This window comes from Pleurodeles waltl, chromosome 9 (genome assembly GCF_031143425.1).
Source record: "Pleurodeles waltl isolate 20211129_DDA chromosome 9, aPleWal1.hap1.20221129, whole genome shotgun sequence".
NCBI classification, from domain to species: domain Eukaryota; kingdom Metazoa; phylum Chordata; class Amphibia; order Caudata; family Salamandridae; genus Pleurodeles; species Pleurodeles waltl.
In genome coordinates this window covers 464,264,717-464,280,706 of record NC_090448.1, presented here as the reverse complement: position 1 = coordinate 464,280,706, position 15,990 = coordinate 464,264,717, and positions in this window count along the sequence as shown.

The following is a 15,990-nucleotide window of genomic DNA, read 5'->3' as shown; positions in this document are numbered from 1 at the left end:
CCAAAAAAAAAAAAGGGGGGGAGAGGTATAAAAGGAGAACTAAAAGATCTGGGGCTCTGATGTTTTTGGGTACGCAAGTCAATCCACTTTTGCATCTATATACCCCCTCATGGCCCTGGAAAATCTTGATAAAACAAACAATTTTTGATGCATTATCGGCACCGGCCAGAATAATAGGACTTTTTAGGCTGTTGTCGCATGTATGGAAAACAAAGATGGCACCTAAAGCCACTCGGAATCCTGGAGATAAGACTGAAGGAGTAAAAGCGATGCGTGTTGGTAGAGGTAAAGGAGAGCTAACGGGAGTAAACAAACGCCCGACGGCAATTGCAGCCAAACCAGCTGGGGAAAACATGTTGAGTTTGGGGAAAGATGCTAAGATAAGTGATAGTACTACTACTCCCCCGCTGGAAATTAAGGCAAAAGTCAATCTACTATTACGACTTTTCTTGCAGGTGGGGCGCAAGATAGCCAGTCTGCACATATAACCCCCCCTCTGAAATTAACATGCTAGGGAAAGAACCTACTCTTCTGAGTACCAGCATCAAGAAGGTGTGTACTGTAAACAACGACCCCCTTATTAAACTCAGACAAGGCATTGAGAGTGTGTCAGAGATTGAAGACAATCATAGGGAGACAAGAGAGAAGGAGCTCTGCCCTCCTGCTGGGAACAAGCAGTCTCAAGTACAACAATTTGACCAGTTTGAGCAACTGGAGAATCAGGGTGGGGAAGGAGTTGTAAGTATATCAAAACCTGCAACAGAAGGAGAGAATCTACATAAGTCTTCAGCAAGCCCTAAAAAGTGGGGCAAAATAACAGGAAAAGACCCCCAATTTGTGGATTGGGGCAAGGATAATAGCGATAAATTCTACTCTCTGACAGTAGAGTCCGATCTCAGTAGCGGCGATCACAGTTTTGGTGGATCTGATGATAGCGAAACATTGGAGGCCGAAAATAAATCGTCAAGTAACGAACCTACAGTGCAACAGCTGCGCCGACATCGGAAATCCGTAAAAATACGACCCTGTTCTCATGAGTCTCTCGAAAATTTGACATCCACGGGTGGTAGGACTCTAAAGTGGGATTATTCCGGTATTGGATTAGCAGATTCTACATCTATAACCAACCAGGGCTCAGTTAATGGTAATAAGGAACCAGACGTAGGGCTCCCCACTTACAATTCGTCTATGATGGGCGCCGAGGCAGGGATGCTGCAGTCAATATATAGTTCAATTAAAGAGCTGCAAACAGAGACTGGGATTGAAAGCCAACGTGCGAGGATCGCTACAAAGAGATTACAGGGAACGGTTCGCAAGGTTGCTAAATCAGCACAGAAATTGAGACTAAGCTATGTTCAATGGAAGAAAGGATAGTGGCAGTCGAGGAGGATGTTGATAATCTTAAAGAGCAGAGCGCTACGAGAGACGAACAATTGACGGATGTAATGTGGAAATTGGAAGATTTTGAGAATAGACAGAGAAGGAATAATCTTTGATTTTTGGGTATACCGGAAGGGCTAGAAGGAAGCAATATACGGATGTATATGGTCAACCTCCTGCGCGTGGCTTTCCCGGAACTGGGGAATTGGAACTGGGAGAATGAACTGCAGCGTGTTCACAGGTTTCCTGTAACCCGGCGGGAGGGGGGTCAACGGGCAGACTCTAAGTACCCTAGAGCTATTCTAGTTTACTTTGGAAATTACTTATTGCGACAGGAGATATCTGATAAAGCCCGTCCTAATACCCCCTGCACCGTGGATGGGGTTACCTTTTTCACTCACCCTGATTTCTGTCATGCCACTGTCGAGCGGAGATGGCGGCTCCGACAGCTTATTAAACCAGTTTCAGATAAAGGCGGGGAGGCGTATCTGCTGGCCCCTGCTCAACTTAAAATAATAATGAATGGGAAAATAAAAGTATTCATTTCGGAAATTAAAGCAAAAGAATACTTGATGGGGGTCGAGTAGCAAAGGGTGGAGATACATAGAAGGCAAAGGTGCTCGGGGATTGGTGGGTGGGCCCGCACATACACAATGCCAATACTCAGGCCATGGGTGGTCTGATTGCTCAACAGGATGGGGGGCCAGTCCCGGGGAGGGAGGAAGCATGGGAGGGGGATGGAGGAGACTGGTCTGGGGTGGAGTGGGGGGAAGGGGGAGGGGAGGAGGGAGGGGGAGAGGGATAGGGGAGAAGGGTAGGAGATGGAGGGAAGGGATAAGAAACCAGGGGAATAAAACGGAAAGGAAAGGATCAAGGGAAGCAAAGGAAATGGAAAGAATAGGAGGAGGGCAACAAATAGAGAAGGGAATTCAAGAAAATGTGCAGTTCGATAATAGAAAGAGAAAAGAAATAAAACAGTGGAGGGGGGAAATAAAAAAAAAAAAGTAAATGGCTAGACTTCGAATCGCCTCAATCAATATATGTGGACTAAATGACCGTCGTGAAAGAAGGAGAGTGGCTGAATAATTAAAGACTTTTAAGGCAGATATTTATTGTCTACAGAAGACACATGTGGAATATAAAAATTCTGGAATTCTTGCCTCGCTTGGTTTGAAAGTGATCGCCCGGTCAGAACAAGAGGTCATAACTAAAGGGGTGGCAATATTAGATCGGACTAATAAATTAAATTTCACCAGGCAGAAGGCGGACAGGGGTGGGAGATGGGTAATTGTAGAGTGCAGTTACGGCCATAGCAGTTTCTCATTATGTTCTGTATATGGGGCAGTCACGGACGACCCAGTAGTTTTAGATCCCTCGCTATTGAGCTAACAGGATGGCCCCCTCCCTATATTCTATGTGGTTACTTCAACTTCAATGGCTCTTGGGAGGGACTGCAGGATATACTAGCACCCACAGCTAAGAAATATCAGGGGCGTAAACCTCGGGTATATAAGGCAATGGTCGCTATTCAGAAAGAATTAGGACTAGTAGATGCTTGGGTGAAACTATGTAAGCCAGGTCCTGAATATATATACTATTCGGCCCCTCATGTGAAATTAGCACGATTTGATTATTTCTTTATATCTCCTGGACTATTAAAGCAGGGTAGGATGGAGTCATACCCACAGGTTATATCATATCATGACCCCCTGGTATTCGATCTGGAATTGGATGGGCTTGAATCAAAAGTCAGGAGATGGACATTTGAAAGAAGGCTTCTTAAGGACCCAGAATATTGTGAATATATGAGAAAGTGGATAGTTGAATTCTTAGGGTTCAACCAGGGATCAGCTCCAGTAGAGATAGTCTGGGATACCTTAAAAGAAGGAATTCGAGGTGAAACTTTGAGTTTTAGCTATAGAAGGCAGAAAAACTCCCAAGATAGAATAAAAGACTTCCAAACAAAGCTGAGGGTAGCAGAAAGACAATTGGTCATAGCTATAGAAACTGGGGAGGGTGTAAAGACGGCCCAGGAGGATGTCGCTATAGTCAAGGCAGTAATGAATGTGGCTATGGCTCAAAGAATAGCAGAGAAATATTTAGCACAGCGCTCACAAGGGTATGAGTATGGAGAAAAATCAGGTTGCTTGCTAGCAATAAGGGCAAGTCAGAAGATAGCATCTGGTGTGATTAGAGAGATTAGAGACTGGCAAGGACAGACAGTATTTGAAGTGGATGGAATTAGGAAGGTGTTTCATAGATACTATACGGAACTATATAACGATACATCGGTGTATCTGGAGGGAGAAATGGTGGAATTTTTACACCCTATTAAGGTAGACAAGCTATCTGGGAGCGATAATCTATATATGAGAGAACAGATAGATATCTCGGAAATTGACAAGGCAATGAGTGATCTTGCCTCTGGAAAAACCACAGGCCCTAACAAGATTCCCTTAGAGTTTTATAAAACTTTTAAAGAATTATTATTTCTGGTAATGATAGAGCTATTTATCCAGGTTCAGAGTGGAGGGGAAGCCCCCCTTCATGGGATATGGCCAATATGGTAATGTTTTTGAAAAAAGGGAAACCCCCCTTAAATCCGGCTTCATATCGGCCGATTACATTAATTAACAGTGATGTTAAAATATATTCAAAAATATTGGCCGCCCGATTATCTTTGGTGATAAGGAAGCTAGTTTTCCCTAGGCAGCATGGGTTTGTCCCAGGAAGGGATACTACCAATCATATTCAAAGAGTTCTCGCACTCTTTGATGCTACGGAAGTAGCAGAGGAACCTATGGCAGTCGCATTACTAGATGGAGAGAAGGCATTCGACCGGGTGAACTGGAATTACCTGTGGTGTGTAATGGAGCGTTATGGGCTAGGGAAGAAATTTATTGTAGCAGTAAAGGCTCTATATAGATCACCGGCAGTGAAAATACAACTAATGGGAGGACAGTCCGAGGGTATCCAGGTCAGGAGAGGTACTAGGCAGGGATGCCCATGCTCTCTGCTCCTGTTTGCTTTATATATAGATTCCTTGCTTAGGCATTTGGAAGAGAACTGCAAGATTTCGCCAATACGCAGGCAGGGATGGGATACAAAAGTCCTAGCATATGCAGATGATATAGCTATATTAACTCCCACCCCTGATTTGGCATTGAGAGAGGTTGAAGAGGAGACGACGAAATTTGGAAGATTCTCAGGGTACCTGTTAAATAGAGCTAAAACGCAGTACTGGCTAATCAATATACAAGCACCCAGGATACGCAGAGGGTGGACCATGCAGTATACTTGGGTATAAATATTACACCAAAAGTAGGAGAAATTGTTAGCTTGAATCTGGATCCCATACTTTCGAAAGCCAGAAAAGATATGTGCAGATGGAATAATTTACATCTGACTATTATGGGGAGGTGTAATATGGTGGAAATGATTTTCCTTCCTAAGCTGTTGTATCTGTTTCGTGCTATACCACTGAGTTTCACAAATTTAAGATCCAAGGAGATAGATAGATTGGTTATGAGATTTATTTGGGCTTATGGTAAGTCTAGAAGAGCAAGTAAATTTATGTCTCTTCCGCGAGAAAGAGGGGGATGGTCCTTACCGAATATAAAATTATATCAAATGGCTGCAGCCTTTCAGTATATGCGTCCACTATGGGGTCCTAAGAGAGAGGGGACCACGGAAGAAGATTGCCCTAATATATACAAGCTGCAGATAGGAGCAGTAGCCAGTGGGTGTTTGGTAACATTTCATGAGCCTGGATATTATAAGAAAACCCGATTTAAGGTAATGGAAGCGGCCTATAAGTGTTGGCGATTATGGTATAAAAAGAAAGGACTTGGTAGATATAATTATTACACCATGATCGAGAAGAATCCACTGCTCCCGAAATATTTAAGGATAGGTGTATGGCAAGTTGGGCCTCCTTAGGTATAGCGAGGTTAGGGAATTTTTTCGATAATTCTGGGGTCAAGTCGTTTGGGGATTTACAGGAGCAGTACGGTTTAGAGCGAAGGGACTTCTTTAAATATCTTCAGATACAAGATTTTCTTACACGGAAAACAGGGGGTGTGCAGGGATTTAGAAGTAATCAACTGTTGAATGATATCTTGGTTAACCCCAATATAGCAATTAGATCGATTTACGCGTTACTGCTGGCAGAACAGCCTGATGATTTAGAAAAGAACAAGGAGAGGTGGAGAAAGAAGTTAGTGGACGGGAGTAATAATTTTATAAGGTCATTAGAGCTGGGATATACTATTTTACTTTCGTCGTCCCTGCAAGCAAAACACTATAAAACCATATTTGACCTGTACCATACCCCAGCCCATCTGGTCAAATGGGGGAGTTTGTCAGGAATAAATTGTCCAAGATGTGGGATGCATGGAACAGACATTGTACATATGATGGCTACATGTGGGGAGCTAATGGCTTTGAGGGAGGGTATTCAAGCCGTTTTGAAAGGGGTTCTGGGATATGATCTGGTTCGTACCCCAGAGATTATGGTTTTAGGAGTCCCTGGAGAAGTGGGTGGCCCACATAGAGCATTTATTTTTGTGGCCATGGCAGTGTATCGAATATGTATATCATCTGCGTGGCTGAATGTACGACCTCCGTCCTGGCAGCAATGGCTGGCTAGATTGTTGTCTGTATATTACTTGGAGATGGCACTATACGAACGTAAGGGGAAACGTGGTAGGAGGAAAGGGAAGGCAATCTGGGGGTCACTTCAGGACTGGATCCTAGCTCATAATGATCAATGTTTAAATTGAAAACCAGATTATCCTCCCCCAATTTAATTTAATTTTAATATCTGGGAAATCACTCTCCGTCTGGATTAGTTGGGCTGATGTGCTTCTCAGTAGAGCTTTAGGTGGTGCCTCCCTTCTAAGGCTCTTTTGTTTATCTCTTTGGTTTGGAATTCTTTTTTTTTTTTTTCATGCAGTGTAAAGTGATGTAAGAGTACATGTGCTGTATTATTCCTTTCCAAATAAAAAATGTTAAAAAAAAAAAAAAAGTTATCTCCCCTGGCAAAGGAACCATTTAGCAGTTTTCAATGCTCTTTATCATCAGGGTATTCTGGAGGTGACGGGCAGTGAAAACTGACCTCTCATTTCGCCCATCTAAATTAGGTGGGTGCAATTAGAAGTCAACCTCTGACAGTCCTTATTCTGTCAGGCCGTCAGAGGGGTTCAATTGCGGTGGAGATGTACTAGTCTACAACTTGATTAAACCAAAAATCTATCCACATTTAAATTGCGCAGGCGGACCATTGCCTTGGCTATAAGCATACACCGGTGCTGCTGTGACAGAGTATGCTTACTACCAACAATTAAATCGGGCCCTTAGTCTACTTTAAAAAATAAAATGATACTTGGGAAAATATAACTGTATGAAACTATCAGTTAAAACTGACTTTCTAAAATGACTTATGTACCACTGTACATAAACTTCTCTTGCACTTATGACTACTTTAGAAAAATGACTTTGGGGGAGTAGGATTTACTATTACCACCCCAAACTTGGCCACTCTGGAATTTAAGGAGATCAAACTCACCGTTCCTATTCAAACTTAGCCACACTGGGGAACGTGTTGGACTTTAGGGAAGTCAGATGAACTACTCCTACTCCAATCCTAGCCACACTGGGGAAAAAGTTGGACTTTGCCATCCTCAGATTTTTTAATTGATTCCAAACTTAGCCACATTTCGGAAAGTGTTGGTTTTTGGGGAGCTCTGATTTACTATTCCCATGGGAAACGTAGCTACATTGGAGAAAGCCTTAGGATCTCATCATGAGTTTGGCGGTCCAAAGACCACTAGACTCGCGGTGGCGGTCAGACCATCACACTCTAGGCGGACTGTCGCACTCCAGGTGGTCCGATGGCCATATTACGACCCTGGTGGTCGGACCACCATCCCCACCAGGAACATGGTTCCCAACGGGCTGATGGCGGTTTGAGCATGATTTCTCTTTCCACCAGCCTTTCCATGGCGGTTCAGAATGGAACTTTGTCACTTTTTGTGAAGAAAAAAGTTGTATTTGGACTTTTTCAACCACCATGGAAAGTCTGGCGCAAAGGGTGTGCAGGGAGCAACCAGGGGTCCCAGCACTGCCCACGACTAAGGACAGCACTGGGGCCTCCCTGCACAGCACCCTTGGAATGCACACTGTCTGGCCTCGGCACCCTCAAGGGAGCTGACGGCAATACCCTAGCATTGTTCCCTCCGGTCTGGACTGTCTGTTGGGAACATGGTAATGCGATGGTCCCACAGGTCAGCTCTGTGGGAACAACATAATATATAAAGGAGTGAGGCAGTCAGGTTAACAGCTGCCTCATCCCTGCGAGTTTGGCACTCGGCTCGTCAGTCCATCAAACTCGTAATGAGCCCCTTAGTCTTTGGAGACCTCAGATTTACTATTCCTTCTAAAAACTCAGACAAATTGGGGAAAGTGTTGGACTTTAAGGAAGTCAGATTTACTATTCCCACTTCAAAAGTTGACACATTGGTGAATGTTTTGGATTCTGGGAAGGTCAAATTCACTATTCCCACTTGAGACATAGAAGCAGTGTGGAAAGGATTGGGTTTTGGGGAGGTCAGTTTAACTGTTCCTACTCCAAGGATAGCCACTTTGGGGAAAGTGTTGGACATTGGCAAGGTTGAATCCACATTCCCACTCCAAACCTAACCATAGTGGGGAAAGTGTTGTACACTAGGAAGCTCACTTCTACCAGTCCCACTCCAAACTAAGTCACAATGGGTAAAGTGTTGAACTTTGGGGACCTTAAATTTACAAACCAACTGTGAAGTCAGATTTTCTATTCCAACTCCATACTTAGCCACATTGTGGAAAGTCTTGGACTTTGGGTAGATCAGATTTACTATTCCTATGCCAAAATTAGTAAGCTTGTGCAAAGTGTTGGACACGATGCACAATTTACTATACTCACTAAAATCTAAGCCTCGCTGAAAAGCTATTAGCATTTAAAGATTTAACATTTACAACACTAAATCAAAAGAAAGAATTTCCTAAAATCAAACACCAAAATAAAAAATAAATCGCTATTAAAAATACAAATTAACAAAATAGTTAAACATTCTGAAATTATTAAGTATGAAGATTAATATACACCTTGACATATAAACAAATTAAAAGACAAACCAGTATAAAATGCAAACATTTTAAAATTAAACCTAGAAATTAGAAAATTTTGTTTCTCACATTATGTACAAACTCATTTAAATATTTTTCTTAGATTTGATTTGATTTTTCTCTGAACTTTTCACTTCTTTTCACTTCTGTGAGCGATGCCGTCTGATCAGTCTGTAAAAATGGAACATTTCAGCATAAGTAGCCCAGAACACCATGTTCAACAGCTGAGACAGTCATGAAAACTATGGTGCAGAATACATCGTCCCCACAGCTTCTCCCTCATCAGTCATCTGTACTCTGCACCGAAAATCTGCCAGCTTTGCCACAGAGCGCAACAGAGCGCCACCATACCTCTATTAAATAAAATGTTAAGTTGGATTTTAAGTTTGGTAAAACAAATCAGCATAACACGTAGATCCTAAGCCAAACCTGGCTTGAAATACTTAAACCGTTTGTTATGCTTGCTACTTATTTTACTTTTGTGACCTTTGAGACATCAGATATTTAGGGGGTCATTCTGACCCTGGCGGCCGGTGACCGCCAGGGTCACCGACCACGGGAGCACCGCCAACAGGCTGGCGGTGCTCCCGAGGGCATTCTGACCGCGGCGGTTCAGCCGCGGTCAGAAAGGGTAAACCGGCAGTCTCCCGCCGGTTTACCGCTGCCCCAGTGAATCCTCCATGGCGGCGGAGCGCGCTCCGCCGCCATGAGGATTCAGACACCCCCTACCGCCATCCTGTTCATGGCGGGAAACCCGCCATGAACAGGATGGCGGTAGGGGGTGCCGCGGGGCCCCTGGGGGCCCCTGCAGTGCCCATGCCAATGGCATGGGCACTGCAGGGGCCCCCCTAAGAGGGCCCCAAAAAGTATTTCAGTGTCTGCTTTGCAGACACTGAAATACGCGACGGGTGCAACTGCACCCGTCGCACCCCTGCAACTACGCCGGCTCAATTCTGAGCCGGCGTCCTCGTTGCAGGGGCATTTCCTCTGGGCCGGCGGGCGCTCTTTTGGAGAGCGCCCGCCGGCCCAGAGGAAATGTTTGAATGGCCGCCGCGGTCTTTTGACCGCGGTGCGGTCATTTGGCGGCGGTACCTTGGCGGACGGCCTCCGCCGTCCGCCAAGGTTAAAATCACCCCCTTAGTGCCAGGCCCACTACAGAGGCCAAAGGACATTTGTAGCTAAGGAATTGCTATCACTTTTTATATCCTTTAGTTTGAACACACATTATTTTTCTCACACTTATTACTTTCCCTGTTATGGGCATCCGCGTCCACTCCTTCATAGGAAACTCACATCATAGTCAGGGAGGTAAGCGGAGCACTGTGTAAATTATATTGGAGTACTTGGTCCCTTGTAAGAGATGGTCTCTGCCAGATGATGCTGAAATCCAGTCACTGGAGTAAACCAGTTGGTCATGGGTGGTGCTGGAATATGAGGGAGAGCCTTTAATCTCCACAAAAGTCATATAGCATCTTGTATTTTAATTCACAGATGACTTATGAATGAACAGTGGTACAACTAGTCACATAAACATTTTCACAACAAAGTAACTGAGTGTAAGCTTTTTAGTAAATAGTTGATCGCCAGTGCTTTACAAGTTTGCCTTTAGAAAAACCATTGGATGGAGGCCCACTGCCTCTTCAAAATGAGGTTGGACTGTACGCCTTCTGTAAGAAGCTTTTCCACTCCTGCATGAGGACAATAAGAAGTGTTTGTGTGTTCTCGAGACTACAACTTAAATCTCTAAGGACAATGTAATTACAATAAATCAGCAACAGAGAATGCATTCAGGGGATAAACCTAACATAGAAATGTCAAATACAAAAAAGGTCAGTAAAGGCATTACAACAAAATACTTTGTAACCATTTAGGCTCCCGTCTGCTCCATGACCTCCCAGACTCAACACTGGCCTCCCTCTGGATCATCATATGCACCATAACATGCCTCGCCAAGGACTTAAAGGAATATGCTTACATCATCCCTACACTCATGGTACTCTACTGACTCCCCTTGCCAACTTGCACTATCTTCAGAACCAGTGACATCATCTACAAAGGCGTCTTAATCAACTCCTGTATATCCAGCTGACAAGTTTGCCACCTCCAGTACCTGGTTGGGGCACACCTGCAGATAGGACTTCACCAGAATCGAGATGATGGCAAGCAGAAAAATAAAAAATAAAAACAAACAGGCCTTCTAAATTTAGGCAACCAGGATCTGGAACAGCATCCCTGTATCCAACAGGACCATGCTCATCTGTGCTCCAATTAAAGAAAGAGCTGAAGACCCAACTCTTCAAAGAACACTTCATAATGAAATAATAGTCGTCCTCTTCTCTAGGAACCCAGCTTTCCTCTGATCGCTAATTGACATTATAATTTTTTTTTAACGTATTTTATTGTTTTATAACATAAAACATATAACACAATGTGCTTCCCCCCCAAGGAGGGCCCTGAAGCTCAACAATAATGTGCCTTGTCAATCTTTGTCGAAAGTTTGTGTCTCTTGTTCTGCAGCTGCTGTTACTTGACATGCAACTTACAGTTTCCACTGAATCACATCATATGCATAAGCATCCCTTAAAGATTCGGCAAACCAAGTTATATGTTATGACTAAAAAGACATTCTTAATGTTTCAATGATATGGGCCTCTCCCTGAGAGGATAGAACTCCCTCCCTCCCCCCTTCCTCCCCGCCTGTCGCTCGTGTGCCTAGTCAGTGCTGTATGTTGGAAGTTTTTGGGGTTCTAGTGTTACTCTGTAGGGTGGTGATCTATGTCTACTAGCATTCAGCCCTACCAGTATGATCCTGTCTCAGGGGATAATTATATTGTTGTGGGTTTGTTTCGGAGGTCTGTACTAATGTTCCTCTTAGTGGAGTTCCTCAGGGCATTTAGGGGAGTTCCGCGGTTAGTGATGCTCTCGCCTCCCATTGCTCCCAGTCTTAAACCAGTGTGCTCCAAGCCCCGGCTCTCTCAATCGGCCCCTGGCCTCTCCTTGCCTCTCGATGTCTTATCGTTTCCTTGGCTTTGGCCCATTTTAAGACGTCCCTTTTCCATGTGTGTATCCGGGGTCCCACTGTTGCTTTCCATGTCATTGCTATTTCTCTTTTGGCCAAGACCAAGGCCACATCTTGGAATTGATTAGTGTTTTTATGTTTGGCCTGATGGCGATAGCCTCCCAACAGACGATGTCTGGGATCATTAGGTATCTCCTACCCGATAGTTTCAGTAAGGAGCTGCTTGATCGTGCGCCAATGCTCGCGCAATGTTGGGCAGCGCCAGAACATGTGGATGAATTCAGCCCCCTCCTCCCTGCATCTGGGACACCTGGCCCCTTGCGCCCCAAACTGTCTCCTAATCCTATCCGGCGTCAAGTATGCTCTGTGTAAGACATAGGTGTTGATCAATTTAAATTGGGCGTTCCTAGAGGCTCACGGGGTCCAAGTCAGAATTTCCTCCCAGTCTTTGTCTTCTATGGAGGTTCCCAAGTCTGCTTCCCATTTTTGCTTAAGAACTGTCAATGGTTGCCACATTGTAGTCCTTATTTTTCTGTAAAGGCAGGTCACTGCCCTGCGTGTTCCCGTGGCACTTACCAAGTATTGAGTCACCTCTGATATGGGGGGTTCCGTTCGCCCAGTTTGCCAGTGTCGGCCCATTGTGTCAGTGAGTGCCCTGTGGAGCAGAAGTGCCCTGCGGGAATTTGATATTGGACTCGGAAGTCTTCAAAGGGCAGCAGGGAGTCGGCTTCATACAGGGCGCCTAGGGTAGTTGCTCCCGACACCTCCCATCTTCTAATTCCTCCCCAGTTCCCTTTATGTGGCAACGTCGGCAGGCACCTTAGTGGTGTCTCCGGCGCATAAGGCCTAAGACACCGTATTTTACAGAGGTGACGTTGTAAACATTTATGGATCACCATTAATGCATGAGGTCCAGAGGCTAATGGGGGGCCAAGACAAAAGATGACCCTTTTCGGCGAGGGTAGATTGGGGGTAAAAGGTGATACCTCGCGATCTTGCAACACGCGGCTCGCCATCCATCTGGTTAGCCATTGCAGTTGACTATCCATAGCCTGCCTGTTCCCCAGATAAATCATGTGGCTATAGAGTTCAATTCTTTAGAGAAAACGCTTGGGATCCATACCGGTAAGGTCGTAAGAAGATATAGCAAGCGGGGGCAGCACTATCATCTTCAGTAGCGGCAGCCTGCCCGTGACTGAAGTTGGCACGGTAGCCCAGAACACCATGGATCCCCGAATGCCCCTCAGAACCTGCTGCACGTTGCCCTCGAACAAGGCTCAGGCACTATAATAAACGTGGACTCCTAGATATGTCAGGTGTCTAGGTTCCCACTGTAGGTCCACAAGGTCAGGGGGGCAGTTTTTCCTTCCATCGTCGGGAATAGGCTGGATTTCTGCCAATTCACTTTTAGCCCAGATAATTCACCAAACTCTTTTAACAATGCCTGAGCTCTCTGCAGATCATCCCTCGTATTCCTCAAAAAAGAGTAAGAGGTCATCTGCGTACAACGCAATGTGATGGGTTTGCTCTGCCAGAGTGATACCCCCATAAGCTCCCCCTGCTCTGGTTATACAAGCTAATGGTTCTATTGCTAATGCAAAGAGCAGAGGGGAGAAAGGGAAGCCCTGCCTAGTTCCTCTAGCCACCCTGTAGCTCTCAGATATAGTGTTGCCTGTGCAGACTCTAGCCGTCAGGTAACTGTAAAACAGTCTCATCCAGGCTATGAATCGGTCCCCCAGCCTAAACCTACGAAGTACTTCATATAAATAGCACCATTCCAGACTATCGAAGGCTTTTTCAAAGTCAATGGCAAAGACTACCGCCTCCTGCTTGTCATAGCCATCGTCATGGAGTAAAGCAAGGAGGTGTTGTATATTCATCGCCGTTTGGCGTTCTGGTATAAACCCAGCTTGGCCCCTATGTATGAGGTGCGGCATGTGGCGCATGAGGCGCAGCGCCAGTATTTTACTCAGTATTTTATAATCTACTGTCAGCATCGAGAGTGGCAGTATGAAGCCACATCTGTCTGGATTTTCCCAGGTTTCAACAATGGGATGATCAGAACTTCACGGGCAGATGCAGGGAGGGTCTGACACACAGCAGCCTCCTCATAAACGGCTGCTAGTCGTGGTCCCAGTTTGGACAGGTAAGTTGAATAGAATTCTATTGGAAACCCATCTGGGCCAAGTGTTTTATTACGCGCCATACTGGCTATGGCCTCTTTTACCTCCACTACCATGATCGGTGCACCCAGTTCTGTTGCATCTTGGACTGACACAGTAGGGAGTGGAAGATGTTGCAGAAAGGTATGTTTCTCTGCCTCTGTCGGCTCTCGCGCCAGCGTCTCCTGGAGCCTCGCTGCCACTGTCCCTCGCCTGAATCGAGGGCTCACGCCTTGTTTTAATCACCTCACCTCGTAGCATTGTTCCCGGTTCTCATCTGTCCCCGCGCGCGGGATGGCCTCCATTTTAAGCAATCCTCAAAAACGTCTGCCAGGCTCTAAGGCACCTCGGGGTCTTGCAGAGTCCCCCCCCCAACTCAGAACCCTTTGCAGGATGGGTATTGGAGGCTAACGGGCAGCCGCGGGTCCCAGAGCTCCCGTATTCCGCTGCCTACTCCATGCAATACTTGGCCACGCCCCCATCGCTCATTGACATTATCCTTACCTTGCCTTTGTTCAGGGATCCACTGTCTTTTGGCAATGTTCTTGCTACACAAATACTACATGCATAAACACACATGCATACAGAGAACCCTGAATACATACATAAATGCCTGCATACATTGACATCAGTAGAGCTGGTCATTGTTATAAAAGGAATGTTTGGGTTAGGTATAGATATGGGGGTGTTCAAAAAGGTAACTTACACTTGTGAATAATTTACATGTTTAATATTATCTTCCCCCTTTGAGAAACCGTACTACTTTTTGCTATTTACAACTTCTGAGTGTAAAGTTACTCAGTTAAGCAGACATACTCTTCCCCAACCCCTGTAACAGAAGGAGGAGCAAAAGTGACAAGTGTAAATTACTTCTACCAAAAAGCAGTAGTAGTAAGTCCAGTACCACACACATGGCAAACCACTGGTACCGCCAGGCCGCCTATAGAAAATAATTAAGGGAAGGACTTAAAATAACAGCCCATCGGAAAAAATGTTTATTAAATAGAATGACTTAGTTCAAATGGTGAAATATAAATAAATATAAATTCATGTTATGAAACTAAAAATAATACATATTTGTTATTGCATTGTACAATATTTTAACAATATTGTTGAATTTCTAACTTAATGTGACATTCATTCTTATGAAAATATATTTGTACTTTAGACGGATGTGTATTTTTTAATTTAAATGTCTTATTTTATTTAATATACTGAACTTATTTACAGATTAAATTCAAAACTAAGTTTATAACGCTGTAGCATTTTCTATTTTGCTCTACATTGAACATGAATATAATTAATTTACATTAATATTTAACATAAAAATATTTTTACTAATTTATTATAAAATTGCATAAACTTTTTAATTTTCCTCATACTTTACCATAGCAAGACCTACAGTTCCCCTATGCTAAATTATAGAGGGAAGTAAAACAAGTGTATATGTTTATTTAACAAAAAAAGTAGCAAAAATATTTTATGTTAAATATGAGCTGGAGCAATTCACTGCTATTCTGGGTCCCTTTTTGGCTGTAATAAATTCAGAAGTACAATTTGTAAATAGCATTGGACTCTTTTGTGGGTAGGTGCATGTCCCTCCCTATGTCCCTTAACCTCCATACACCTCTCCCTACTCCTCCCTAACTCCTCCCAGTTAGTAGTAAATGTGCCTTTTTTCCCATCCACTCCCCCAGTGCCACTGACAATGACAACTAAGTATTAAACTCAAAAATATTGATACGGACACCAGAACACTCAAAATGCAATAGTCCTTATATAAAACAAGAAACCAAATGTTGTGGCATCCCCCTTGAAGCTTATAATCCACGTTGTCCACCTGTTAACCAATTTCAAACAGCCAACACTTGTTGCATCTGGTACAGACTTTTTCAAAGCTATCAGTCAAGGTGCTTCTCAGAAGAAGTAACCAGTCTCAAACGTATTTAAAAATTCCAAGTCTTGTAATGTTTATATATACAAGTAAAAAAAAAAAAAAACATTTTTAATGAAAGGTAAGTGTCAGCCGCGTACACCAAAGAGTAATCAAGCATCACTGCAAATATACAGAGTAAGCCATGATCACTTGAAGTTCCATCTCCGAGAATAACATATACTTGTTGTGCCAGATGAAACATGTGTCGGCTGTTGGATGTTTCCAATGGTAACAACTATACAACTTGGATAATAAACTTCAAAGGAAGGTACCACAACATTAGGAGTACTTGTTTTATAAAAGGACTATTACGTTATGAGTTCTCCGGT